Source organism: Bactrocera tryoni, unplaced genomic scaffold, assembly GCF_016617805.1.
Source record: "Bactrocera tryoni isolate S06 unplaced genomic scaffold, CSIRO_BtryS06_freeze2 scaffold_25, whole genome shotgun sequence".
NCBI lineage: Eukaryota > Metazoa > Arthropoda > Insecta > Diptera > Tephritidae > Bactrocera > Bactrocera tryoni.
In genome coordinates, this window is record NW_024395977.1 from 27,490,936 (window position 1) to 27,518,890 (window position 27,955).

At 37.5% G+C, this 27,955-nt stretch overlaps 1 protein-coding gene across 2 annotated transcripts in view; it reads left to right on the top strand.

Annotated features, from left to right (window-relative positions):
- Positions 1-13,365: 13,365 nt before the first annotated feature.
- The window catches only part of LOC120780393 (protein zntC), a 160,142-nt gene continuing 145,552 nt past the window's right edge, over positions 13,366-27,955 (top strand). The window contains exon 1 of one of the 2 annotated variants that reach the window (XM_040112679.1): positions 13,366-13,889. The gene's annotated coding sequence lies outside the window, so the exon portion shown is untranslated. Of the gene's footprint in view, positions 13,890-24,032; positions 24,348-27,955 lie in introns of those variants that run through there. The other variant, XM_040112680.1, reaches the window with a different exon arrangement.

Consider the following 27,955-nt stretch of genomic DNA (forward strand, 5'->3'; position numbering starts at 1 on the left):
CTTTACCATTGGACACATCAGCATCGCTCGCACACAGCACAGCACTTCTACTTGTCGCCGCTACGCTTCGCTAGTACCACTTCCTCCAGGTGATATTCACTCCTGGTGCTTCGCATATCTACAATATTAATCTCGTTGATACCATTTTGCAATGAATTAACTAATCATTTATTACCCAACTACTCACTAGAAGGATAATTATAACTATTTTAAATAATTTTTAAGTCAATATAAATCAAATAGATAGAATCCCGTTCTACAATGTCTTTGGACGAACTAAAACAGAGATGGGCAAATGAAATGTATGGATGTATTGGTAACCGCGAGCGTAAAGTGGCTACCATGGGACAAAGAACATTTGCAGTCAGTTGATTAACAAACAACAGCGAAGCAACGTCGTGCGCCGCTTGATTGTTTTATGATACTATTTATGCGCGTACCTTTATGTGTTTGTTCAAAATGAATGACAAATATTGCTTTATGATTTCCGATGCCGAGGCAAGCCTTATTTTTAAGCATGATTTCTCGAGAACTTCACAATTTCAAAACTGTCAGCAAACTGTCGCGATACTTTTCGAACACACCTCGTACATGTCCCATACTGCACAATTGGTACTATTGAGTATAAAAATATTCGACGCGTGGTGCCGTTTCATTTAAATCCGTTTATCTCCCCAAAAATGCCTCAACTTGACTGTCCAATAGAATCACGCTATGCCCAGGTGAGCGGAATCATCTATATAGTAACTATAAGTTGCCCAAGTTACCCATTTCATTTTCGTCAATTTCTGTGAAGTTATACCTTATTCTGGAAAATAAAGTGCCCAATTTTGAATATCTAAAATGGTAAGTATCGATGTTGTTTCGATTTTACTGTTCATTTTTGTGCGTGGTGAAATTCCACTGACATTCAAACGAGTGTTTGCATAAAAATTGAGGTTAGGTTTGTTTATTCAACAATAGTAGTAACCAATTTTGCATATAGAACCCGAGTTTTAGCTTGCCGTCCTCGGAACCCGGCGATTCCCGACGATAACAGCTGGTCCGGAAACGTCTGGAAATCAGGCACGGAAATTTTCCCGGCTCTGTCGGGAAATGTTCCCGATTTTTATTCACATTTTGTAGAAAAAAAAATTCGGCCGGGTTCGAACCCTAGGCTGCGCAAGTGACCTGCCAGCTTAACCACTACGCCACGGGCGGCTTTGAAATGTAGATCTCAAATGTGATAGACCTTCGCTAAGCTGTTAAACCGGTTTGACAGACAATGAAGAAAATGAATCTCCGAATGGAGAAATGCACTACGATAAGGACTGATGGATGTGCGGTCATGCTGTCAGATATTGGAGCTGTCAACGAAATTCGGAGAGAAGCAAAAAATGCTGTCATGACTCCGTGTTTCTCGCACAAACTCAACAACAGTATTTCAAAGTCAATGAAAGTACGATTAATCGAAAACGTTGCCGGTGCCATACGAGAAGTCGACAAATTCTTCAAGAACTCATTTCCAAAACTTACTTGGTGAAAAAATCTAGTTGTGTGAAACAAAATGGGTAGAGAGGCACAATGCTGTCCTTCAATTTGTTGCGAAGTTACCGTTGATCATCGTAGCTCTGTCAAAAATCAGTGAGTGGAAGAACAGAGAAACAGCAGGCAAAGCAACAATTCTCATATCGGCTTTGTGCAAGTTCGAATTTATCGTCGGGCTCTTCTGTCTCAGCGACATTCTATCGCTCACCCATTCGCTCAGCGTAGTTCTTCAAAAGAAAGCAATTGTTTTGGCGAAGGCATCAAAAATGATTGGGAAGTTGCTTGCCACGTTGGAAAAAAAGAGGGAAAAATTTGATGAAATATTCCGATTGATTTATTCAGAAGCCAAGAAAATGGCGGAAAAACTCGATATTGACGAAGCGAAACCGAGAACATGTGGCCGACAAACGAAACGCGAATATTACGACGTGAAAACTTGCGAAGAATACTACAGGATCTCTGTCTACATAACTCTGCTGGATACCATCAAAGAAGATTTGGAAGCTCGTTTTTCACAAGAAGTTTTGGATGGTTACCAATTGAGTGTGTTGCTCCCAGAAAAAGCAAGTCTTTTGAAAGAAAACGAAATCGATGAACTAATCGGATGCTTGACAGAAAGATTCGGGAATCTTCTGGATGATGAAAAAAGCGTACAAAAATTAAAATTTAAAGGTGAATTAAGCTACTGGCAATGTCACTGGCAGTAGCAACAAAAAATTGAAGGCGGCGAAATTCCAACTTCTGCACTGGAAACATTAAGAAAATGTGATGTCGACATATTCCGAACAATCCACACCTATCACCGAGTATTCTGTACACTTCCCGTAACAAACGCGAGCTCTGAACGTTCTTTCTCTTATCTCCGCCGCATCAAAACATGGCTTAGGACGACCATGCTCCAAGAAAGACTAGTTGGATTAGCGTTGCTTCGTATGCATCATGACATCGAAATCACCGCCGAAGAAGTCATCGGAAGATTCGCAAAACTTGGCAGTCATCGTTTTGCGTTATGAAACACGCAATGTAAAAGGATTTCTCTGTTTGAATTTTTGACAAAATGAGCCACTATGTAATGTATGCATATGGTTGACTTTTCGATTATAACCACTTTGTTTACCTAAAAATTGGAATTGATAATTTTTGTTTCATAATTTGTACTGTATTTCTCTCGCAGTAATAAGTTTGAAACCCAAATCGAAGGATAAATTCAATTCACACCCCAAGAGCGCGACAGGCAGCAGCAGCACGACAGTGAACTGAAAACGTCGTTGTGCATCTTACTACATGTACATTTTTGAGAAGCAGCAACAACACAATGGCCGGCATGTATACAAAACAACGCAGTTTTCCATTTTGTATGTACACAATTTCGTTGTGGCCATACAAATTCCTTTCACTTCAATGAAATTTTAATATTTTGTTCAAAGTGAACACAATGGCCGGCATGTATACAAAACAACGCAGTTTTCCATTTTGTATGTACACAATTTCGTTGTGGCCATACAAATTCCTTTCACTTCAATGAAATTTTAATATTTTGTTCAAAGTGAAATTTTTTATGCACAAAATAAGTAAATAGGTAAATATTTTTGCTTTAAATTATCAATTGTTATTACAAATGATATAGTAGAGCTATTTTATGCTTTTATTTGCAAAATAACTTCAAGTTTGTTAGAGCTATGAATAATTTTACATTTTACATATTAGTGGCATCACCACTCCACCTCATCTCTCTATCTTCCATTCTACTGTCAACTCTACTGTTTTCCTACTGTCGTTCGCAAATATAGGAGGATATTGAAGTTAGCGAGAACGACAACTGTCGGCCTGCAATCGTGTAGTCGTGCAGCTGTCAAAATAACAGTGTCCATAAGAACGTGTGTATTTTAATATTTGACAGATGTAGTTTGCAGTCTGTCGCGCTCTATGTCTTCAGCACTTTACTTTGCATAATTTGGAACATTCAAAATATACATTTTGCTAATGACATTCATCTTTTACAGAAAGGTCTCACGCCAAATGGCCCATTTCGTTATTTAAATCCGTTTTTAGAGTATACCGAAGGATTTCAAATACTCAAAGTTGGAGGTCGATTGAAATCAGAAGATATTCCAGAAGAAAGGAAACACCCAATGCTGTTGCCAAGCAAATGCGAATTCGTTGTGCATTACGCTCGCCACCTACATCGGACACACCACCATGCAGGACCAAAGGCACTCGTAGCACTAATAAGACTTCAGTTTTGGATAGTCAATGTGCGCGATTTAGCAAGACGTATCGTCAGATCGTGCACACATTGTATACGTTACCAGCCAAAGCTGATGAATCAGATAATGGGACAGTTACCTGTCGAGCGATTGACTCCATCTCGCCCCTTTGCGCGTTGCGGTATTGACTTCTGCGGACCAGTCAACGTATATTTGCGTATTCGAGGTAAAACACCTTATAAATCGTACAAAGCGATCTTTGTTTGTCTAGCGACAAAGGCGCTTCACATCGAACTTGTATCAGACCTTACCACGGACGCATTCTTAGCATCATTGAAGCGGATGATTGGAAGGAGAGAGCTACCCTTTGACATCTTTTGTGACAACGCAACAAATTTTGTGGGCGCTTGGAGGAAACTAGCTGAATTAAAGTCATTTTTATTTAAAACCGAAAACAAAGATGCAATTATAAAATAGTGTTTTAAGGATTTTGTAAATTTTAATTTCATCCCTCCCAGAGCATCTCAATTCGGGAGTATTTGGGAGGCCGCAGTCAAATCGGCTAAGGGTCATCGCAACCGTACCATCAAAAATGCAAGACTCACAGCTGAGGAACTAACAAAAGTGCTGGTGGAGATAGAAGCTGTGTTAAATACTCGGCCATCAACTCAGTCATCGGATCCAAACGATTATGAAGCATTAACTCCGGGGAATTTTATTATTGGTAGCGCATTAAAGGCACTCCCAGAGCGAAGATTGTCAGCTGAAATAAGCAGCTTAAAGAGATGGAATCAAGTCACAACCATTAAACAGACGTTTTGAAACAGGTGGTCAAATGATTATATCAACGAACTTCAAATACGATCAAAGTGGTTTTCGGAACAGCCAAACATCAACAACAACTCAATGGTTATCATCCATGAAGACAACTTACCACCACAAAAAAGGTATATTGGAAGGGTTATAAACTTTATTCCAGGAAAGGACTCTAAAATACGTGCGGTGGACAACAACCAATTCACAAGCTAGCACTACTACCTATTCGAAAAGTCTTTCAACGGGGCCGGGATGTTGGGTCACCGATTGTAAACCACTGCATACTTCAACCATATTTTCTTATATCTTTTTTGCTATTTCTACTTCTTTTTATTTGCCTAATATTCAGGGTTAAGCATTAGAAGTCGTTCACCTCAATGCAGTTAATAATTGTATTTGCATTGTGTTTGCATGCGTTTGTATGTTTGTACACTTTGCTAACGCTATGTTTCGCTCACGCAATTACACGTATGTTTGTTTGTGCACAGTTTTTTTTTTGTATGTGCCACTTGCAGGTCACTAAAAACCCCCCCTCTAAGGTACCGTCGCCCACCCTGGGACCGCGTTTGCATTACTTCAGGGTGGCGTTCCATTTTTCTCATTGAGAGATTTACATCTGCGCACCTGCGTCCAGGTTCCGCTTTTTGCTGCGTAGCAAGAGTGTAGCGAATTTCTTGATAATCCCCCAGTTTGCTTCACTCTCCAACATGACGCTGACTAAATTGTCTGTGTTTGTGGGCCAACCCGTTTTTCTACGGCGGTGCGTTCTCCTTGCCAGCGCGCACAATCGAAGAATGTGTGTTCAGTGTCGTCTTCTGTCGCGTCGTTGTATAGGGATAACGGCTCTTCGACTTTTCCCATTCTGTGGAAGTACTTTTTGAAGTACCCGTGACCGGATATCAGCTGGGTTGTGTAAAAATCTACCTCCCCGAATTTTCGGCCTGTCCATGAGTCTAGATCTTTTATAAGCCTGGCCGTCCATCTGCCGCGGCTTTCGGTGTCCCATCTTTGTTGCCATGTTATTATTGTTTCTTTTTTTATTTGTTCTATTGCGCTCTTGATGTTATCGGATGACTGCTTTAGCTCCCACAGCTTTTTCCTTTCGTATGCCAGAAGGTCAATTGGGGCATTTCCGCTTATAACTAATATTGCCTCGCCGGACACTGTTCGCTAGGCTGATGCAACTCTGAGGGCTGCAGTGCGGTACACTCTGGCCGCTACCTTACGCCGGTTTTCCTTTTTAAGCACATCTGCCCATATCTCAGCTCCGTATAATAAAACGCTGATTGTTGTCGACATCAAGAGCTTTCTTTTTTCTTGACTGGGGCCTCCTATGTTGGTCATTACGCCTAGGTAGTTAACTGCTTTTTTTGTCCTAAGAATATCCGTAGTCGGGTGCATGCTTATTTCGAGAGGTATGTGCTTATTTGTTAGCAGCAGTAGCTCTTTGTTTGTGCACATTAGTTAGTCCTATTTAGCATGTACTAAGCTTAATATGTAAGCAGCATATTGCAATGCTGCAATCTCATTTCTACATTTCTCTTTTAATAACTAAATTATGTACGAAGAGGCAATAGCGTTAAATAGGTACTTAGATTGAACTGTTAGAAGTACATAACATATATATGTATATATGAATTAATACAAAGCGGAATTCTGTACATATTTAGCGAAATAGTGTATAGGATATTATTTAAGGAGAAGAATTGTGCAAATAAAGTTAGTCTAATACCTGACCACCTTACAGTGTCGTTACTCGGCCCTTTGCTTCCAATTTCGCTTATACTTTTCGCTGTTTTGTAAATTTGCGCGGTTATAAAAAAGCTTTATGGTTGACAAGACAGGTGCAATGAGTGTAATCAATTGCTCCAATTACACCCTTTATTCCAAATTTCGAATAGAATCTGGAATAAAATTGTTGTAGAGCGATTTATTTTCTTTAAAATTGATCTACAACTTACCCAGTCTTAACTCTAATGTATTCTTCAACAGAATTAGGAAACCGCACCTCGGCATGTTTGCGCTCCAACGCCAATTTACAAATACGCAAAACTGGTAAGCGCCATTGCTTAAAAAATATAGAATTGAAATAAACTAGAGATATATGATTGCATGAAGACATAGTGTTTCTTTAAAGTTAAAATTTAATTTATCCGAAGTTCAAACGGAATCGAGGTTTGCTATTTAGTCATTTGAGCTTCAGTTGTTGAATGGAGTCCCCACTTAAAGATTATGGGAATTGGAAAAAACTTCTTAAACGTGGTTTCCTCATATAAAAAGGGACTTTCCTTATTGCGCAAAATGGACAGATTGCGCCTACGGGTTTAGCTAGAAGATAAGCACTTTGATATCCATTACTGCAAAATTGCAACTATAAATGGAGTACCTATCTTCCTCAGCTCGTTTTTTAATTATATTGTATATTAAGGGAATTGCATCCTCCATTATTGCGGTCTTTGTTTTTTGACCTGCTTTAAAGGTAGTAACAAATTAGAGACTGATATTGCTCAATTAGAGATAAGACATACTCACCAGAATACGAAAAAGTCACTAAATATATTTCACCACAGATTAGCCTCTATTAGAGACTAGAGACTGATCGCAGAATTCCGGCATTAGAGTTATTTAGTTTTTATTAGATGTTGAATTGTCAGATTCTCCAAGTTGCTATATGAGCAGTCTGACTCTTGGGTTTTTTGCATTATTTGTTTATTTTTAAGAATTGCTTGGCAGCACTTCTGACACCTATTTTGTGGAACTGTGTATTATTGGTCTTCGATCCCAGCCCAAAGTTCTTCAGGATTTTTAAATTTTTTCTTAGCATTCTGCATCTTAACATCGCTCCACAAATTTTCCATGAGGTTTGCATCGGAATTTTGCGCTGTCCAGTTCAGCACGTCAATGCTTTCTGCAATGAGCCAACTTTCAACATTTTTTCCTGCGTGCTTTGGATCATTGTCGTGCATAAAAATCCATTTTACAAACATCGATTCGAGCGCGAATGATTCCATAGTATTTTTGAGAATGTTGAAGTATGAAAACTGGTCAATTCTACTTAAAGATGTCCATTAAAAAACACCGATGTTTTGTCGATGTGATGCATCGAAAATTAGCATCGGATAAAAACATCGATGCATCGAAAGTATCAATTTTACATAAGGTAATAAAAAAATGAATTTTAAAACATTAAAACTGCAAATTAAGTTACATTTGTTTATTTGCATATGTTTATAAGTTTTGAAATAATATTAAAAAAAAACGTTGCTAAATAAATTTGAATTTTAAAGGATTTTAAAATTATGGTAGTCAGTAGTTCATATTTACAAAAATAATCTAATAAAAAGTAAATCAAAACTCATTCTACATATATAATAGTGGTAATAGTAATATAGTTTGATTTTTCCAACTCCAATATTCTTTTAGGCTTTGCAAAAATATAGCTTTATTCAACCATTTAGGTTTTATTCTATTTCTTTGTTTGCTCCCTGACTGACTAGCTTTCGAAAATAAATGTTCGGATGGAACTGATGTAGCCAATTGTTAAGTATTTGAAAGCTAACTTATATAACCTCTGCTGGCCTTCCAACTGTAGTGCGCAAATATATGTTATGGATAGCTCATTTGCAACATATGCAACAAATTGTTTTTGTATATCATGCAACTTAGTATGATCAGAACAAATACTAACTAATATACAAGTACTAAAACAACTGACTTTTGAACTTTCAATAATTAATACAGTGAATTAAGATTTTTAGCTCACAATTAATAAATGTTTTTAATTGAAAATTAATACTACTATGCATCCCATTACATGCGTTTCATCAAATACCTTTAAATTTCGCACTTTCTTTAATTTTCACTGTTTTACATTTTTTACATATTAGCGATTTCGAACGGCGGCAACAAATCACAAATACACTCTCCACTTCTTAAGTAGTAAGGATTTCTTTATTTTCCTAGTGGTCAGAAACGATTCTTTTACATATGGTTCAAGCAGCTCACGACTTCCGGTCTTTGACCAAGTATCCTCTGGGTAGCCAGAAAGCATTCATTTGAAAGAGAGCTAAAATGGGAAGGCGAAACATTCCCGCCACAGAAAAACACACCCAATTAAAGCGAAACAACAGTTTCGGAAGAGAAACCATCCTTTTGTTGACGACCATGGCAAACGTACTAAGGATAACGATTTAAGGACATGCACCGGGAATGTCCGGTCCCTTAATTGGGAAGGTGCCGCTGCCCAGCTGGTTGATGTCCTCGTTAGAATGAAGGCTGACATCGCCGCCGTCCAAGAAATGCGATGGACTGGACAAGGACTGAGGGGAGTATATCCTGTGTAAACTAACGTTGAGCAATACCAAAAGTTAAGTGAGGATCGGAAAGGGCCTCTCCGAGCCTTTCGATACCAAATGAGACAAGGCGACTCCCTATCGTGCGACTTCTTCAACCTGCTGCTGGAGAAAATAATTCGAGCTGCAGAACTTAATCGAGCAGGTACAATCTTTGATAAGAGTGTACAGCTGGATGCGATTGCCGATGATATTGATATCAAATGCCTCAGCATCCGCGCCGTTAGTTCTATTTTATTCAGACTGGATAAGGAAGCGAAGCAAATGGGTCTGGTGGTGAACGATGGCAAGACCAAATATCTCCTGTCATCAAACAAACAGTCGTCGCACTTGCGATTTGGCTCTCACGTCACTGTTGATAGTTATAACTTTGAAGTCATAGATAATTTTGTCTATCTTGGAACCAGCATCAACACCAGCAACAATGTCAGCCTTGCAATCCAATAAAAAATACTTCTTGCCAACAGCTGTTACTTTGGACTGAGTAGGCAATTGAGAAGTAAAGTCATCTCTCGACGAACAAAAACCAAACTCTATAAGCCATTCATTGAACGTGATGGTCACTTGATCGTAACTATTTTTTTTGAAGCAAACCTGATCCGTATCCAGACATGCACGCGTCTGTATCTATCTCGATCACCGTTTTTAGGGTTATAGAACATGTAGACTTCATGCTGATTTCAACTTTTGGATTGCTTGGTCTTCCTGAGAATTTCGCGTTCTTCCTGACATCGGTTCAGCAATGACAGGTAACGGGTAATTCTTAATCGCTTTCGTTTTGGCATAAGATGAATTTATATAACCGCCTTCTATAACATAGCTCAGAAAGCGTGCATCTGCAATCCCGTTTGCCAAATTTGAGTTTTTTTATCTTAATTTAAAGCTCAGTTATGGCACTTTATAGGTTTTCGGTTAATGGTGTTTTGAGGGCGTAGTAAAGATCCGATTACATACTGTTCTTTTGTGCCATGGAACGTGCATACCAGTTCCATCAAGATATCTTAATTTTTACTCAAGTTACAGCTTGCATGGATGTACGGACGGACAGATAAATAGTCAACCGGATTTCAACACGTCTCTTCATCCTGATTATTATATATATGTATATAACCCTATATCTATCTTGCTTAGTTTTAAGTGATACGTACAACCGTCAAGAGTGTGAAAAGTACCGGTAATCTATGGTTTCCTTTAAGGGGTTCATCCAATGTGAGGGTGTTTTTTTTTTTAGAAATTGTTTAGGAAAATTTTCTACGACCAGTAAATATATAGACCTTTAAGATTATTACCATTTATTAACATATATTTCGACGGTATGAATATATCTCGACAAATATGGTTCACACTTCTTCCCTACTATCCGAAACAAACAAATTAGCAGCGTTTAAATCTGTAAGCCTAAATACACGGTATGGACTATTATCAAATGAATATACCCGAAAGAGGACTTTTGGTGGACATTGAAAACAAGTTTCGAATTTTACGTTCTTTTTTGTTTTTTGCTATAAAAATGTATGTGATAATACATCATTGCATGCGGTGCTGAGTGTTCCTTATAAATTTCAAGTCATTCGGTCAAACCGTTTTTGAGATATGATGAAAGAAAGTTTGAAAAACAAGTTTGTGAGAAAAACACTTTTAAAGTTAGAAGTTCGGTTAAACAACAGCCGAACAACTACTTTTTCTAACTGCTGTATCTAGAAAACGATTTCAAATTAAGAAAACAATTAATTAAAAATAATATATTTTTTGATGACCTCCTTAAAAAATTCACCTATTTCTTGATTTACTACATGCTAAACATAATCCAAGCATTACAACATTAAAATGAAAGTATAAAAATCGTGATTACATTTTCTTCAACTTATTAAAGATATACACTTTTAAAATGTAATCGAAGGTTGTTTTGAAATAGATGTTTCTCAACCATAATATTCCGAAAAGTCATCTGTTGTTAACACCAGCATTTTATCAGAAAACGTATCAGATACCAGGCTGCATCTACACGTACTAAGAATGAACGCACCTGCCTTAAAACAAAAACGGAAAAACATTTAAAATGTATTAATTTTAATAATCGAATTAATAGAATTTTGATTACAAAATCAAATAGAACTTTTAAATGTGCAGAAGAGGATGCTTATTGCACAAGAGCAACGCCTACAAGTAGAGCATTACAGCAAAATGCGGTTTATAAAATATAGTTCAAATTGTTATCGTTTAATAACGAAAACAAATTTGGGGAAAAATTAATAACAGTTTCTTCCTTTCATGCAATTAACGATAATTTTATTGGACACAAGATACAAAGTTTTTTATTGGATATACTGCGCAAATAGTTAGGAATATATCTTCTTCGTTTTTGCCCATGTGTATAATAAGAATTATTGGTCATATCTATTTCCGGCACTCTAAACTTTTTAATTTCACCTAACGGATTAAAATCTGCATCTTTCAATAAATTAGCAATGTTATGAATTACAAACAACAATTCTAGACGGGATTGTCTCCGTGGCCCCCGAATTTTTACTGCAAAATCGGGAACCTTTGAACCTTTGTTTTAATTTACCACACAAACTGTCGATTAAACAGCCCTCTTTCGTATGTATATTATTATTTTCATAAAAAGAGTGTTATAAACGATAACAGCAGCAATGGTGTTAAAGGGAAGCAATAGCTTGAATTTTTGAATTTCTCCATTTACGCTTTTTAACTAAAATATGAGTGCAGCAATTGCATCAATTACACAAGGAAATGTGAAATGCTTTTGTCACAGTTTTTTGCGGAATCCATTTCTTATGGATCGGAAGGCATCATAATCCATTCCAGCGCTTTATTTTACGCAAACGGTAGCTGGATGAATTCCGATATCTTCACATATACCAACCTTAACATTTGTACCTTTAAGTATACTATAAATTCCCATATAAATATATGTTATATGAGAAGATATGTTTACCTGACAACCTGAATCGTCTATATAGCCTAAAATTTTTTTGTATATTCTTTCCTAATATGCAGGCAAAAAATCCAATTTTGACGGGTAAATCATATACATACTTGCTTAAAATTTTTATCGCCTCAAACTGTTCTTGATTTGTAATCCTTTAGCTCTGGAGCTTCGTTTTCGACCATTTGCGGGAGTATTATTTCAAAATTCATTTTTTATTGGTATTTGGCCGTAATTGATTTTAATTGAAACAAAAGAGTAGTAGACTCTGCAATCACTCACATTTAAACTTTTTATTCATACAAATCCATGTGATTGTTCGCTTTCGAATATAGCATTTGCTCAAATAAGTGCTCAATCATATGAAACTTAGCAATGCTTAAAATCATAAGAAAAAACGTTTTTTTTTTGCAAAAAAAGTGAAATTTTAATAAAAGTTATTAACAAGTCTGAAAATAACGCTCCAGCGTTAACTCGTATGGACAGAAAGAGCGTACGTTTGGATTTGACATATTATGCATATATTTAAAACAAAAAAAAAATGGAAAAAATTTATAACTTTACGCCTTCTTCTAATTAACGGATATTTATACTTGACTAAATATAATTGAAACTATATCGACATTATCCCAACAGTCGCATCAAATAATAACCACTGACATATAACTTCCGTGAAAGTTATCAGTAGTTCGAAATTACTTGTTATTAACTCATAACCAACGAAATTGCTATTTATAATATAAAATTATTTGCATAGTAATGCATATGTACGTACACATAACTTACATCGTGTGTACATATGTGTGTACATGCATTGGAAACAATAAATTTAGTATTTAGCAAACATTCGCTCGTCAAGTTATCGAGATATCAACCTGAAGTGGATTGGCATACACACGCTCAATGTGTAATACACATATAAATATGTATATAAGCGCTTTTTAATTTGACATTATAAATATTTTACTAATTTAATCTTTTTATTGCGTCTAATGCAAATAAAATGTACTTACAACCGAGACATGTTAAAAATATAAAACATTTATTATCATAACAAAAGTCAATAGATCTGAAAACCAGTAGTAAGTTATACAGTACCATTACATTTAATTCTTATATAAACAGTATGCCCATATATGCATTAAACACATTGAAGGCAGCAGACAATTTCTATTTTTGTGGTAGTGGTGACAATAATAGACACGTTAAATGTAAAATTATTCAAAACTCTAAAAAGTGCAATACTATTTTACCAGCAGACGCATAGAATAGCCTTAATTTGTAATAACAATTGATCATTTAAAAAAAATAAATCGGTCTATTAACAACAAACAAACAAATTCACTTAAAAAAAAATATTTAAATTTTATTGAAGTGAAAGGTTTTAGTACGGCAACAAGAAAATTGTATACATCAGCTGTCGCTGCCGTCTTCAAAATGTTCAAGAAACTGGTTTCAATACGCCATTTGCAGATAATGATATTTAGCATTCCTATGTCATGAATTGCAGTCGTCTATGTGCTTAAAGCAAGATAAATGTACATATAATATACAAGTAACAGAACTATTGTACTCATTAACAAATTTTGCTTCAATAAGACGAGTAGCAACCTGCTGCGGAGTACACATTTTCAGAGAACGCAAAATTTTTCTTTTTCCTCACTAAATACATTCTCTGTGTGGTTGTCTTCTATTGAGCGAAACAACACTGGTTATACATGTGCACGCTAGTTATTGAGTTATCAACCCGTAAAATAGCTTGAGTTCATAAAGCTTAAGAGGGCCACGTGGTGAGCGGAGCGCGGAATTTCAAGATATCAGCATAGCAACTGGTTTACGATTATATGTAATATCATTGAACATTGAACGTTAAAATATATTGTTTAGGAGTTATAGCTGTCGGACAGCATAAAACAAAAGTGCACTGCGAAAATACTGGTATACAAGTGCAGACACAAGCCCGTTAAGGTTAAGCTATAGAACATTTTGTTCGAGTTATAAATTGATATAGAGTTATTGTGAAAGGAACTGTAATAGGTGAGTATTCAGATTAATTAAAGTAATATAAAGTGACAGTGTTATAAGGAAGTATTGTGAATGAATATGATGGAGTAAGTAATAGAAATAACGATAAAAAACTAACTATGTTGTTTTTTGTACAGATGAAATTTATTTATCGTTGGTTCTAATCCAAGTCATCATTAAGGTGAACTCTTCAAATAGAAAAGCAATATCCTACTTGCAAGCGTTGTTGGCGTAAATTATTTATATTAGTAATATTATCATATGCTACTTATAAAAACTTATTATTTATAAGTGTACTGACTATTACATATGAATATTTCGACATTGTAACAATGTTTCTAAAACTAAACGATCACTGTTTACACAGTTTTGTAACTCAGAATTAGGGCGATTATCTTGCCTTTAAACTATACAGTACAACGTAAACACTGCACACTGCACACTGCACGTACATATGTACATAATTGCTAAATAATGTTCAAGTGAATGAGGCAGAAATAAAAAAATAGAGAAAAGAAGAATACCTTTCATAAGTGCACTTTTTTGTATAAAAAGATATTTGTCTTCATTTTTATCGGATTAAAAAGCATTCCATAAATGGACTTAAGTTACAGTTCAGAGTATAAACATGAGTAATTCATAAAAATTATATACGATTATTAGTTCAATTAAAAGGATGTAAATACCAATTACAAGACACATGAGAAATTCTTGAATATACAAAACGTTTACGGCGTTTTTCCCTTACATTTTTTTTCGATTATAAAACTTTAGTAAAGTCAGCCGGGTGCTCGAAAATCCTGATATTAGTTATATGCTAGTTCATGTTTACGCCCAATTTTATCTATTTTAGGCGCAAAGATATACTGTTATGAGTAAAACATATTCTAGAATTTGAGATAACTCAAATAGATGGCGTAAACGGACCACTACCATGCCCGCAAAACGCCATTAACTGAAAACTTATAGAGTGCCATAATTAAGCACTAAATTAAGATATAAAGATGTAATTTGGCACAGGAGTCGCAGTAGCAAAGTCCACCTGTGGCTAAAAAATTTTGAAAAAGTAGGCGTGGCCCTAATATGTTTAATGTACATATCTCCAAGGCCAATAAATCTTCTTATTTTTCTTCTTTACTAGCGTAGAAACCGCTTACGCGGTTGTAGCCGAGTAAACAACAGCGCGCCAGTCCTTCTTCCTTTTGCAAAGTGACGCCAATTGGACATTCCAAGCAAAGCCAGGGCCTTCTTCCCCTGATCTTTCAAACGGTGTGAAGGTCTCCCTTCACTTCCCCCGGAGGATACTGCGATGAATACTTTCAAAACTGGAATGTTTACGTCCATTCGCACGAGATGACCTAGCCAGCGTAGCCGCTGTCTTTTAATTCGCTGAACTAAGTCAATGTCGTCGTATATCTCATACAGCTCACCGTTCCATTGAATGCGATATTCGCCGTGGCCAATGTGCAAAGGAACGAAAATTCCCCGCAGAGCCCTTCTTTCGAAAACTCGTAACGTCGACCAGATGTTGTCACCGTACATGCCTCTGAACCATATAGCAGGACGGGAATAATGTGGGACTTATAGAGTTTTGATTTTGTTCATTGAGAGAGGACTTTAATTCCCATTTGCCTACTTCGTCCGAAGTAGCACCTATTAGCAAGAGATATTCTGCGTTGGATTTTGAGGCTGACCTTGTTGTTGGTGTTAATGCTGGTTCCAGGTAGGTAGGTAGGAGTGCAGCCCTGTTGCCTATCGCGCTCAATTAGCACTTGATGTGCCATTTTGATACACTATTCACAGAACCTTCTGTATCTGTTATTATGATTCAAGATACTTATGTCTGATATGCTTTTAGTAGAAATTCATTCAAGGTTTGGTGCTTGATGGATTCCAATTTTTTTGTATCGAATCTGTGCTAGGGCTGGGCATTCACAGAGAAAGTGGAAAATTGTTTCCTTGCTCCCTGCTATTCCGCAGCCTCGGCAAATGTTTTGTAGGGCATACCCATTTTGGCCGCATGTTCCCCAAATGGCCAGTGCCCTGTTGTGGTAGCTGTTACTCTGTAGATACTTTTCCTTGACCTATCTATCTTTTATCTATCATCTATCTATCGCTCTTTTGATCGATCCTAGCGGGCTTGGTATTAGCTCCGCTTCGGATTCGTTAAGGAAAGCCTTTGCCTTTGCCAACTCGTCTGCTTTTTCGTTACCGAAAGTGTTCCTATGACCGGGAACCCAGATCAAGTCTAGTTGGAGCTTGTCTTTTATTGTGCTTGGTGCTTTCTTGTAGTTGTGGACTAACTGGAATTTGTCATGGGCGAAGACAAAGCCAGGAGCGCCGCCTGGCTATCCCTATTTTCCAATAGAATTTGAACTGCAAGCCGAGTTCGGTAGACCTATATAGGCATTTCGCCAAGATCAGCGGACAATACCTTTTGCCTACTCCGCAGTCCATTTTGGACCCGTCGGTATAGACTGAGATGGTATTCTCCTACCATATAGAGCTTCTTCTTCATTCTCGTCTAGATGGTTTCCTCACCTGGAAGTGTCTATTGAAATCCAGCTTTGGGAGAATGTAATCTGATTTATTGATGGTGAGCTCATTTAACATTACACAATGTCCGTAGTTCTGCTGGTTCCAACCACCCAGTTCTTTTATTCTTATAGCCGCAAATGCTGCTGTTTTGTGGATAAAGATATCCATGGGTAATTGATGCAGGACCATATTGAGCGCATCAGTCGAACATAACCTGATTGCACCAGTAACACCCGCACATGCTGCTCTTTGTATTCCATTCAATTTTCTAATGTTGTATTGTTTGTTTAGCGCTGGATACCATACAAGAGCTCCATATGTAAGTATAGGTCTTTTGACAGCCGTATACATCCACATGATTATACTAGGTTTGAGGCCCCAATTCCTGCTGACGATTCTCTTGCAAGTATAGTAGGCCATGTATGCTTTATTTATTATTTCTTCTATATTTATTTTCCAGGACAGTTTGGTGTCAATCTCCACTCCCAAGTATTTAGCTGTGGGGGACAGAGTGAGTGTTGTAGTGGAAGTTGAAACTGAGGGATTTTGGTTCTGCTTGTGAATAGCATCAGTTCTACTTTGTTCGGGTTAACTCCTAGTCCATTGTTCTTAGCCCATAGGTTTAACCTTTGTACTGCTCTTTCAATAATCTCGCTGACTGTTGAAGGAAACATGCCTGATACCAACAACACTATATCGTCTGCATATGCTACTGCTTTCACTCCTCCACCGTTTAGTTGGAGTAGTATTTCGTTCAGCGCTACAACCAATAGAAGCGGGGAGAGGACCCCTCCTTGAGGCGTTCCTCTACTCACATAACTTTTTGTGTTGCAGCGCCGTTTGAAGCTATAATCTTTCTATTCTCAAGCATCGATAGGATCCATCTGAACACGGTGTCATCTACGTTATTGCGTCCTCTATGTCTAGAAAAGCAGCCAAGGTGTATTGTTTGTCGTGTAGTGATTTTTTAATTACATTTATAACCTCTTGTTCGGACCTCGATTACTTATCCGTCATTATTGTTCTTACATGTAAGTCTATTAGCCTTTCTAGTACCTTCAGCATAAAGGAGGTGAAGCTTATTGGTCTAAAATGCTTGGCTTTATTGTGTGTTCTTCTGACTGCTTTTGGAAGGAACACAACTTTAATTATTTTCCAACTTCTTGGGATGTAAGATAGTAGAATGCTAGCTTTGTATATATCTTCAAGCCTTATAACCATTGGTTCTTTCAGCTTTTGCAGCATTATGGTCATAATCCCGGCAGGACCTGCTTAAATGGTGCAAAACTATTTATGGCATATTTGATTTTGCTTTTGTCTACTATTTGGCTTCGGTAGTCAGCCGCGTTTATCGGTGGCTCTGGTTGAACCCTCGTTAAAGGTGTTTGCTGACTACCGTGCGTGCGTTGTAATTAGTACCTCCAGAGACTCTTTGGCCGAGGAGGTCCAATCACTTCCCCCCATCCTAATGTAGGCAGTATTAGTATGATCTTTGGATGGCATTTTGCTCAGCCTTGCGGTTCCTCTGCAACTTTCTATCGATGTGCAGAAAGATTGGCATGAGTCAGTTTTGGCTTTTTTTACTGCTTTTTTGTATCTTTTCATAATATCTTTATATGGCTGCCAGAATTTGGTTCTAAAACTCTCATTGGAAGTTGTGCTCGCAAATTCTTGAGTTCACTGTTCCACCAAGGGAGAGACTTTCTCTTTTTCAGAACTGTTAGCGGAGTGGATTTATTAAAAGTTGTGATTAAGATTTTTTCCAACTTGTCTACTTCTAAATCTAGTTCCTGAGGATTACTAATACTCTTATTGCCTCCTTTTTCAGGGCATTTCGTTGCTATACGGTAAATTTTTCCCACGCTGTTCTTCTAGGGTTCCGATATATCAGAGGAGTACTGTATTTTTCGCGGATGCTGAAGAGTATCCAGGAGTGATCCGACATGGAAGGCTCATCGGATACCCTCCAGTTATCCACAACGAGACTGTGTCTGTTGAGAGCGTAAGGACCAGCACTTACTCCCACCCCGGAAACCTATCAGAGCTTGGGAAAATAAAGCTTGGCTTATCGCCCTTGTTGCAAATACTTAGATTGCTAAGTAGCCCGAGACCAAAAAGAAGAGATTTTCCTTCCGTTTCCACCTTTACCACTGTGATAGTCAGTCTTCTTGAGAGCCTCAATGGGCTTATCGCAAATGGCTGCTGGTTCCAAGAAGGACGAAATTATCTATGACTTCGAAGTTATGACTGTCAACTGTGACGTGGGAGCCTAGCCGCGAGTATGACGACTGTTTGTTTGATGATAGGAGATATTTAGTTTTGCCCTCGACATCTTGTAATAGCAAGAAACGACAACGTTCTGAGCAAACTAACCATTAGAAAAAAAACTTAACAAAATTTGTATTTTTTAAAAAAGCTACACTAACTAAGTTTGTGTGCTGTTTTATTTTTTTTGTATCTTATAAGTGTTATCAACTCTGCGGCAACGTCCAAGAAGATGGGACCAGAACCATGCAAAAACTAATTAACCTCCCCCGTGATATTTTCAGCCTCCTCGTCGCGCTCTACACAGGGCACTGCAGGCTCAGGAAGCACTTCTTCAACATGGGCATAGTCTCTTGCGTTAACTGCCGGTTCTGCAGTTCCAGCACTTTGCAGAAGAAAGCTTAAGGCCCTGGGTTGCATCTATATAGACAGGGATCACATCATCTCAGTAGCGCTCAGCAGGCTGCTGGAATTATTCAGAATGCTAGACCTTGCTGAACTTATGTGATATAGGAGAGGGCACAATAGACCCTAGGTCCCGGTGCAATACCTCATTAACAATATCTATCTATCTATCTGCGCTCTTTATTGACTTTTCGCCGCCGTGTTTGAATAGCTCGGCCGGCAACCCATCGGCCCTGCCACTTTGTTGTTCTTCAGACGGATAATTGCTATTCGAACTTCTTCATGGTTGGGCAATGGAACGTCTGCTCCATCGTCATCGATTGGAGTTCGCCTTCTCCTGGTGTTATGCCTTTACTGCCATTCAGTTTAACCTGCTGAAGTGTTCTCTCCATATTTTAGTATGCTCTGGGCATCGGTTACTAGATAACCTTTGGGGATTGTACAAGGGTATGCTCCGGTTTTGAAACCTTCTGTTAGTCGCCTCATTTTTTCGTAGAATTTTCGAGCATTACCCCTGTCGACCAGCTAATAGAACTCTTTATACCCACGCATTTCGGTCTCTCCCTTTTTTGTCTGCAAATGCGTTTCGTTTCCCTCTTCAACTCTGTGTATCTATCCTATCCCGCACGTGTTCTGGTTGATCGCGACATTGCGAGGTATGCATTCTGTTTTCTCTCCGATGCAACACACACACTCGTCGACCCAGCTGTTCTTTTGCACTTACCGTAACCCAATGATATTGTTTGCAGCTTTTCGTAAGGAGCTTTCCGTCCAACAGTTCCCTTATACCAAGTTGCTGATGAGTGCTCTAAGAGAGCAGGAGTGCAAGTCGAGTAGAGAGTCGCTCGGCTGTTTCTTGTGATTGCAGCTTTTCAAACCTTCCTTATGTTTGTTGACGAGCGATTTGTGCTGCACAGAAGCGGGTGCATATCTGGGCTGCAAGTAGATAGTGGTCCGAGTCGATGTCGGAGCATACGCACGTCTAAAACATTGGAGACGTGTCTTCGTCTATCACAACATGACGATTTGGTTGGTTGCTTTTCGATCCGAAGACAGGCAGGTAGCTTGGCGAATTTATTTATGCTGGAATCTAGTACCTCGGCGAAGTCGATCAGCCTCAATCCATTTGGGGGTGTTTCCTCGTGGAGGCATATTTGGTCACATCATCGGGGCGTGGGCGCCAATCAGCGATATGTTGAAGAACCTCGCTTTGATGCCCTTCTCGGTACCCGACTGAGCGATTTCGACTAAATTTAGTACGGGGCAATTTTTTTAATATTACTTTGTCACAGTGTGAAAATGGGCGAAATGGGACTACAACTACGCCTACTTCTTATATAATACAATTTAAAATTCCATTTGATTCTTTCATTTTCGAGTACACAAATCAAGAAGTAATTTTTATAACGGAAAAAGATTTTGCAGTAATATTTCCCATTAAGTATACCACCTTTTTTTTCGAACATCCATATGGTTGGTGATTGTATGTGAGTTACCTTAATGACAACCATGGAAGATTATTCAGTATGTGGTATGATAATAGTTAATTAATAAAATCGGGTATTCTGCATAATTATTTTCTTTTTTCTAACAAATCTTATGTCGGCGAGTGTATGAGTTATATAGAGTTTACGTATATATAAAATTGTTTAGAATCCGTTCCTCTGGCTGAGGTTCTACATCCTAAGGTATTTCCCTGGCCTTGATCTTGCAAGTTGCAGGAGTATAAAAAGTTCGGTTGCACCCGAACTTAGCCCTTCTTAACTAGTTTTGTACGGAGAAACCCGCATACGAAATTCCATCAAGATATCTCAATTTTTACTCAAGTTACAACTTGCACAGACAGTAAACCGGATTTCAACTTTTCTGGTCATACAGATCATTTTATATATAACCCTGTATTTATCTAGCTTATTTTTAAGTGATACGTACAACCATTAGGTGAGAAAAACTATTATCAGAGATACAGAGTTGTTCAACTCATATCTCGTGAGAGAGCAATTGCTAAATGTCAAAACCTCTTGAAGCTTGACAGCTGATCGAGTTAAGGAGGTTTTGACGTTTAGCAATTGGAAACGAAGGAGGGTCAGATTAAATCTTACCAAAAAATATGTAAGCGGGGGGATTTGTTGCACCGTTCATGACCACTTATAAAAAATGTAAAACAATGAAAATTAAATAAATTTGTAAAATTATTGAAAGGTCTAAAGTCAGTTGTTTTAACATACCACAAAAATATTTAAATAGTTTCTCCATATATTCAACGACCTCTATATAATAAATAAGTTGGGCATCCCTTTATCCCTGCGTGTGACCTGGTCTACGAAAAGAGGGCTTAAGTGTCAAAAAATCAATTTTCACTTTCACATCTTCACTAGTTTTTGCCTTCCGTTTCTTCGATGGCAAATCTTTCGGCAATGGAGCCACAATATCTACTTTAGATATATCCGAAACTAAGCTGCGAAGATTGTGATAGATGTACCACTGACGTTCCAAAGATAAACCGGCTGGTTGAATAACTTTCGGCATTTCAGGATCGATAGGTCCGGGAAGAGCCATTAAATCGGCTATAGACTCGATGAATTTAACAGCTTTTTCGATGTCAGCCGGTTTAAATGACTTTAGATGTGTACTCAGTTTATTTGCCAGTCCTTGTTGGCGCACTATTACACCCTGTGCGGCAAAATGACGTACTAAATGTTCGTAACGCTTCTTCCCACACGCATGTACAAAAAGGAAAAACGAACGATAAACAGGTACTCTGTAGAAGGTAAATGTAATTTTATGCCTCATAATTTCTGTATCTTGTCTCTGTCCATATTTCTTCCGCCCAGCAAGCTTTGCATATACACTTTCTAGCTTTTCGTTACTTATAATTCCAGCTTCGATGTGACTTAGTATCACTAAATCAAGTTCATTTTTAACATCTCTAAACAATTGTTCCGCGTACTCTCGATCATTTCCCGTGGTATCAGTGTATGACATTTATTATTACAACAATCAATTTCAACAGAAATTTTGTTACCAGCTCCTCCTCCTTTACTTCAACAACAGACAGGTCAATCTTAACAAATCTTCATTGTTTTCATCATCCTTTTCATGGAAATATTGTCCGTATAGGCACTGAACTCCTCATCAACACTCATGTCTCATTTCATGCGAAATGCGAAGACGATAATCAACAGAAACACTTACACAAATGTGATAACAGAACATCTGGAAAGAGAGACGAATGAAAACAAGACAACAGAAGCTGCGCGGTATTAGAGTAAACGTCACTTCCTCAGTGTTACTTTTTTAAATGCTCCACACTAGCAACTTACACGATGAACTGGACGTCCTTGAAGCCTCTGGAAAGGAGAACAATTGATGAGATAACGAGAAACTGACGAAACGAGTTGTTTATTTTTAACAGCTGTTTCCCAGAAAACTAGTTTTCGCACGTTACCAATAGGTATGTGGGAGATAGGTGTAGTATTGGTTTAGTATATTTTTGACTTTACTACACTTACCTACTTATTTAAAGAAACAGATGTTCTTTGAGTTTCGTTAAGGAACCTTACACACCGTTAACAATAAATAAGGATAAGCTCCAATAATTGGAGTAAAACCTTGCAGAAATAGTACCCTTAAGGTTAGCCATATCATCTCCAAAAATTATGGAAATCAGACTATAGCTTTTCAAGCCCCAAGATACCAAATATGTGTTTTCTCTAATAATATTGTGCGCTTGTGTTAAAAATAGCTACAATCGGGTCGGTTGCCGTATATATCGGTTAATCTTTATGAAATTAAGAGAACACATTTTTCTTGTAATAGTATTAAGATTATTATTTTCTTTAGGCCCTGTTAGGTAGAACTTCCTGCAGTGAAAAAAAACGCTTTTCGAATGGTTTTAATTGCCAAGCACCAAGAATTACCCGATAAACGGCTTAATTTTAAATTTGAAAAGCTTCATGGAATACGCCAGCAAAAGTCAGCAAAAACAAAATAATCTTTAACTAGGTGAAATCCTATTTAAAAGCGATCGGATTGCTTCAAAATCTTCTTGGCAACGCACCTTCGCATCAAAACGAGATGAATTGAAGTCATGGCTCAATTATAGCGATATTTTGTCGCCATTTCCGCCCATGAATGCAATTTTGACGAATCAATGAAAAAAATAAACTTAAGAGATGTTGTTATATTTTTAGATGGTGCTTGGAATAAGTTGGGACAAGAGACTTTGGTTAAGTGCTGAACAATTAATTCAAACTCTACTAGCTCGAAGGATGAAGCGGCATCAAGCTTTAGCAAAATACAATGAGGTACTGCTGAAAGAGTTAGCACAAGAAACAGGAATGTGCTGCAATCATTGCGCGAAAATACCGTCTTGAATTCGGTTCAAAATAAGAAGCGTCACACATAAATCCCTGTTTTTTTCTAACAATTGGAAAACAACCCACATTTTGCATACACATGTTCCTTCTATTCTTTACGAAAAGCAAAATTACAAATGTTTGAATAAACTGGTCATGAATCATTAAACAGCAAACCAAAGAATTCAAATATTTTGAATTATGTAAAGAGAATTTTACGTTTGAAATATAAAAACTGATAAAACGAATAAATAAATTAAAATACAAAACTTTTAAGGCTCCAACTATTCGTTAACTCGAACATGTATGGTTTTCATTAGTTCGAGCTTTCACGAGTGCTCTGTATATGCAATAAGTTTTGATAAAATACGATAAGAAAGATAGAAACATATACGACACCATGCCGTAAAATGTCGCATTATATTAATTTTTATTTGTCTTTTGATATATGTACGTGTCATAGATGTTAAACAAATTTGCCTGAAAGTTTTCTATTGGCTCTTGCTATTCGTTTATGAATATAAGTGTACATACATCCATATGTGTTTACCTAAAATACGCAACTTTTGATTAGCAGTAATCGCGGCTACTAAGTCAGCCAGTTACCGTCGCAACGCCCCCGGAAACACCTCGAGTGGAGATCGTAACGCGGCGTGTTGAGATAAATTGCTATTGAAGCTGATAGTTCGCTTATCACATAAAGTTGTTAAACGTTACCAAATTAGACGATTGTGGGAAGCTTGTTCGATGAATCAAGAAAACAAAATATGAACCACAACCAACATAGAGTTTCGGTGAAACTTACAAAGTTTACAAAAACTATTGGTCACCCAATACATTGGAGTAGTTTGTTTACGAGTAGCTTCTACAGCTAGTTCACATCTCAATAAAACCGAGTGCAGAGGTACATATGTATGAGAAACAACATTTAAGTATGGTATACTATAAGTATGGCCTTAATGAAAGTGCAATTGTATACTTATATCGTATACGATGTATTTTCGTTAACATTTATATGTGTAGATATTAGAAAAACATTATTCTTACAAAGTTTCATTGAACTTAATTTTAACGCTAAAGATATTTTATGTTTAATTAGTTATTATTAGCTGTTTTACGCCAATGGTTTTAGTTCTTGAACTTGCTATATACATACATATGTATGTATTTAATTTACTCTATTGACAACGTCATGTTCAACTCAACTTATTTTTACAACTACCGCAAGTACTGAAAAAAACCCGTGCTGAGACTAACTGTTTCAAAAATAACGGCAAACTAATATAGTTACTTAATAAAAAATAGTGAATTTTGAGCGAATAGTGAATTAATAATTGAATATTAAAAGATTGACTGCGTGGATTTTTTTTCTGAGTATACTTTTAAGCCTAAATAGCATATCTGGGTGTCTCCTACAATTATGATTATGTAAATACACATTGTATATATGATTTGTTAAAATAAACATTAATACTTGTTGTTAAAAAATCCTTGTTTTTCACTAACTTTAACACGTTCTAAAGAAAAGGAACCAATCACCTAACTTTGACGATCAATACCTGTTTTTTAAACGCCTTTTTCTAGAACCAATATACTGTGTAGAAACAGAATTAGGTGCATATCCATATGTACCGTCGAAATTTCACACAGCGAATATCAAAGTACCAAAAATACGTATGGTTGTATATAAAACTCATAATGTAAAATTGTTTGATAGTGTTTAAATTCTGTTTATTAAATATAATAAATTTTCTAATTAGGGAATGTCGAATAAATATATTAAAAATATACTAAATATATATTTTCTTTATTTTTCCCCTTTACTTAAAAAAAAAGTTCCTAGTGGTGAATTTCGTGCTGTGGCATAGCTCCAGAGACACTGAAGAAATTGAAACGAAAGGCTTTTACAGAAACCTGAAATTATCGAATACTTTAATTGTTCAAAAACCTAGAAATAATCCAATATCGATAATGAATGTAATACATATTTTCTGGAAAACTTTTTTTTACAGTGCCAAAAAATGTGCATATACATACATATAAGCATAAGCGTGCAATTTGTGTATACAGTGAAAGTAAATCCGACAGCTTCAGTAACTTTCCACTACCAAAATAATGTTGGTATTTCGCTATTAACGTACAAACAATAATATTCGTGTTTCAACATGTAATTTATAGTTCAAACTGCAAAAAAAATTTTAAAAACTTGTTTCTTATATTTCTACGCCCGCTTCGAATGCATATTGCAGTGAAAATTTCCATATATAGTACATATGTACGTGTACACACTCATCGAAATACCTACATACATATGTATGAACAAACAGGTATTCATCGATAGTGCCTCACAAACGTATTCGGAAATTATTTTTTGTTAGTTAAAAGAATATATAATATTATATATTCTTGGTTTGTGGAATTTTATTTTGAAGGCTTTGTTAATACATCGAATATGATTTTAAATGTGACCTAAAAAATTACTTTGAAAAATATTAATATAAACTATTTAAAATATATGTGGCGTTCTAAGCTGTCAGTAGCAACTTATGTTCAGTTTGAATACAAATTTGCCGGTATCCAGTCATTTTGTGTTTGTTCGAGGAAAAATACGTTAAATTATGTTATGGGTGGGAAATGCCTTCCGCATCATAGGTGCTATCGTCACAGCAGCGGTATGTGCCACTTACAGATCACTAAAAACCTCCCCTCTAAGGAACCGTCGCCGACCCTGGGGCCGCATATGCATTACTTCAGGGTGGCGTTCCATTTTTCTCATTGAGAGATTTACATCTGCTCACCTACGTCCAGATCCCGTTTTTGCTGAGCAGCAAGATTGCTGCGAATTTCTTGATAATCTCCCACTTTGCTTCACTCTCCAACATTACCTTGACTAAATTGTCTGTGTTTGTTGGGCCAAACCAGTTTTCTACGGCGGTGCGTTTTCGTTGCCAACACACACATTCAAAGAATTCAAAGAATGTGTGTTCAGCGTAGTCTTCTGTCGCGTCGTTGTATAGGCATGACGGCTCTTCGATTTTTCCCATTCTGTGGAGGTACTTTTTGAAGTATCTGCTGAGTTGTGTTAAAGTCGACTTCTCCGAATTTACGGCTTGTCCAAAAGTCTAGATTTTTAAAGTTTTTATTAACCTGGCCGTACATCTGCCGCGACTTTCATTTTATCATCTTTGTTGCCATGTTGTTATTGTATCTTTCCTTATTTCTTGTATTGCGCTCTTGTTGTTATCGGATGAGCTTTAGCTCCCACGGATTTTTCCTTTCATATGCTAGAAGGTCAATTGGAGCATTACCGCTTATAACTAATATTGCATCGCATGATACTGTTCGGAAGGCTCATGCAACACTGAGGGCTGCGGTGCGGTGCACTCTGGCCACTATCTTATGCTGGATTTATACCCAGTAGGTTAGTCTGGGGTCAAGTCTTACGCCTAGGTAGCAGTACAGAAAGCAGTCCTAAGAATATCCGTAGTTGTGTGAATGGTTATCTCGAGGGGTATGTGCTTGTTTGTTGGCAGTAGTAGCTCTGTTTTCTCCGTAGCGAGCTGAAGGTTGTGTGAGTCGAGCCATGCTTGCGTCCGTATCATGACCTGGTTCAGTTTTCTTCGCGCTTCTTCTGTATCTCTTGTTGTGATTACTGCCGGAATGTCGTCCGCGTAGCCAATCAAATATGATTCGTCTGGCATTTCTAGTTTTAATATAGCGTCATAGCTAATGTTCCATAAGTCTGGGCCTAGAATAGATCCTTGTGCTACTCCTGACGTAACCGCTATCTGTCGCGATCCCTCTCTAGTTTCATACAGCAGTTCTCTGTTGCTGCCCTGAGGTAGTCGGGTATCTTGAAACTTTTTTCAAGAGCGTCGATTCACCCATCTAGCGATGTTTAAGGCATTGCGGACATCTAGAGTAGCCAGTAACACTATTCTTTTATATTTCTGCCATCTACGCTGTGCTGCTTATACGCTTTCAATGACGCATTTTATAGCTCCTATAGTTGATCTGCCGAGTCTAAAACCATGTTGTCTAGAGGACAGTCCTTAAGCCTCGTTGATAGCCGCTTCGAGTCTGGGCTTAAATAGGCTTTCGTATAGCTTACCCGCGGGTGGGTGGGGTCTCGTTTCTCCTTACTGATTAGCAGTAGCCGTTGCTTTGTCCAGGGCAGTAGTACTGCCGGGTGCTCTGCAGCGATTATTTTGAAAATTTCTTCTGGGATTTCGTCCAGGTCGGGTGATTGGTTGGCCTTGAGCTTGCCAGTGGCTAGGTGTAGCTCTTAAAGGGTGAACTGGGGGATTTGCGCAGATCTTAGAGTGTGTTCTGGATCACTAGCCCTGTTTTCGTAAATGGGGAATGGTGCGTTCGCGATGTGATCCATTTTGACAGCGGTTAATTTAGGTGGCTTTGCTCGAGCGCCGAGTTTCTTCATCACTATTTTATACCCGAGTCCCCAGGGGTTTCTGTTTATATCCTCGCGTAGTTCCTCCCATTTTTTCTTTTTGC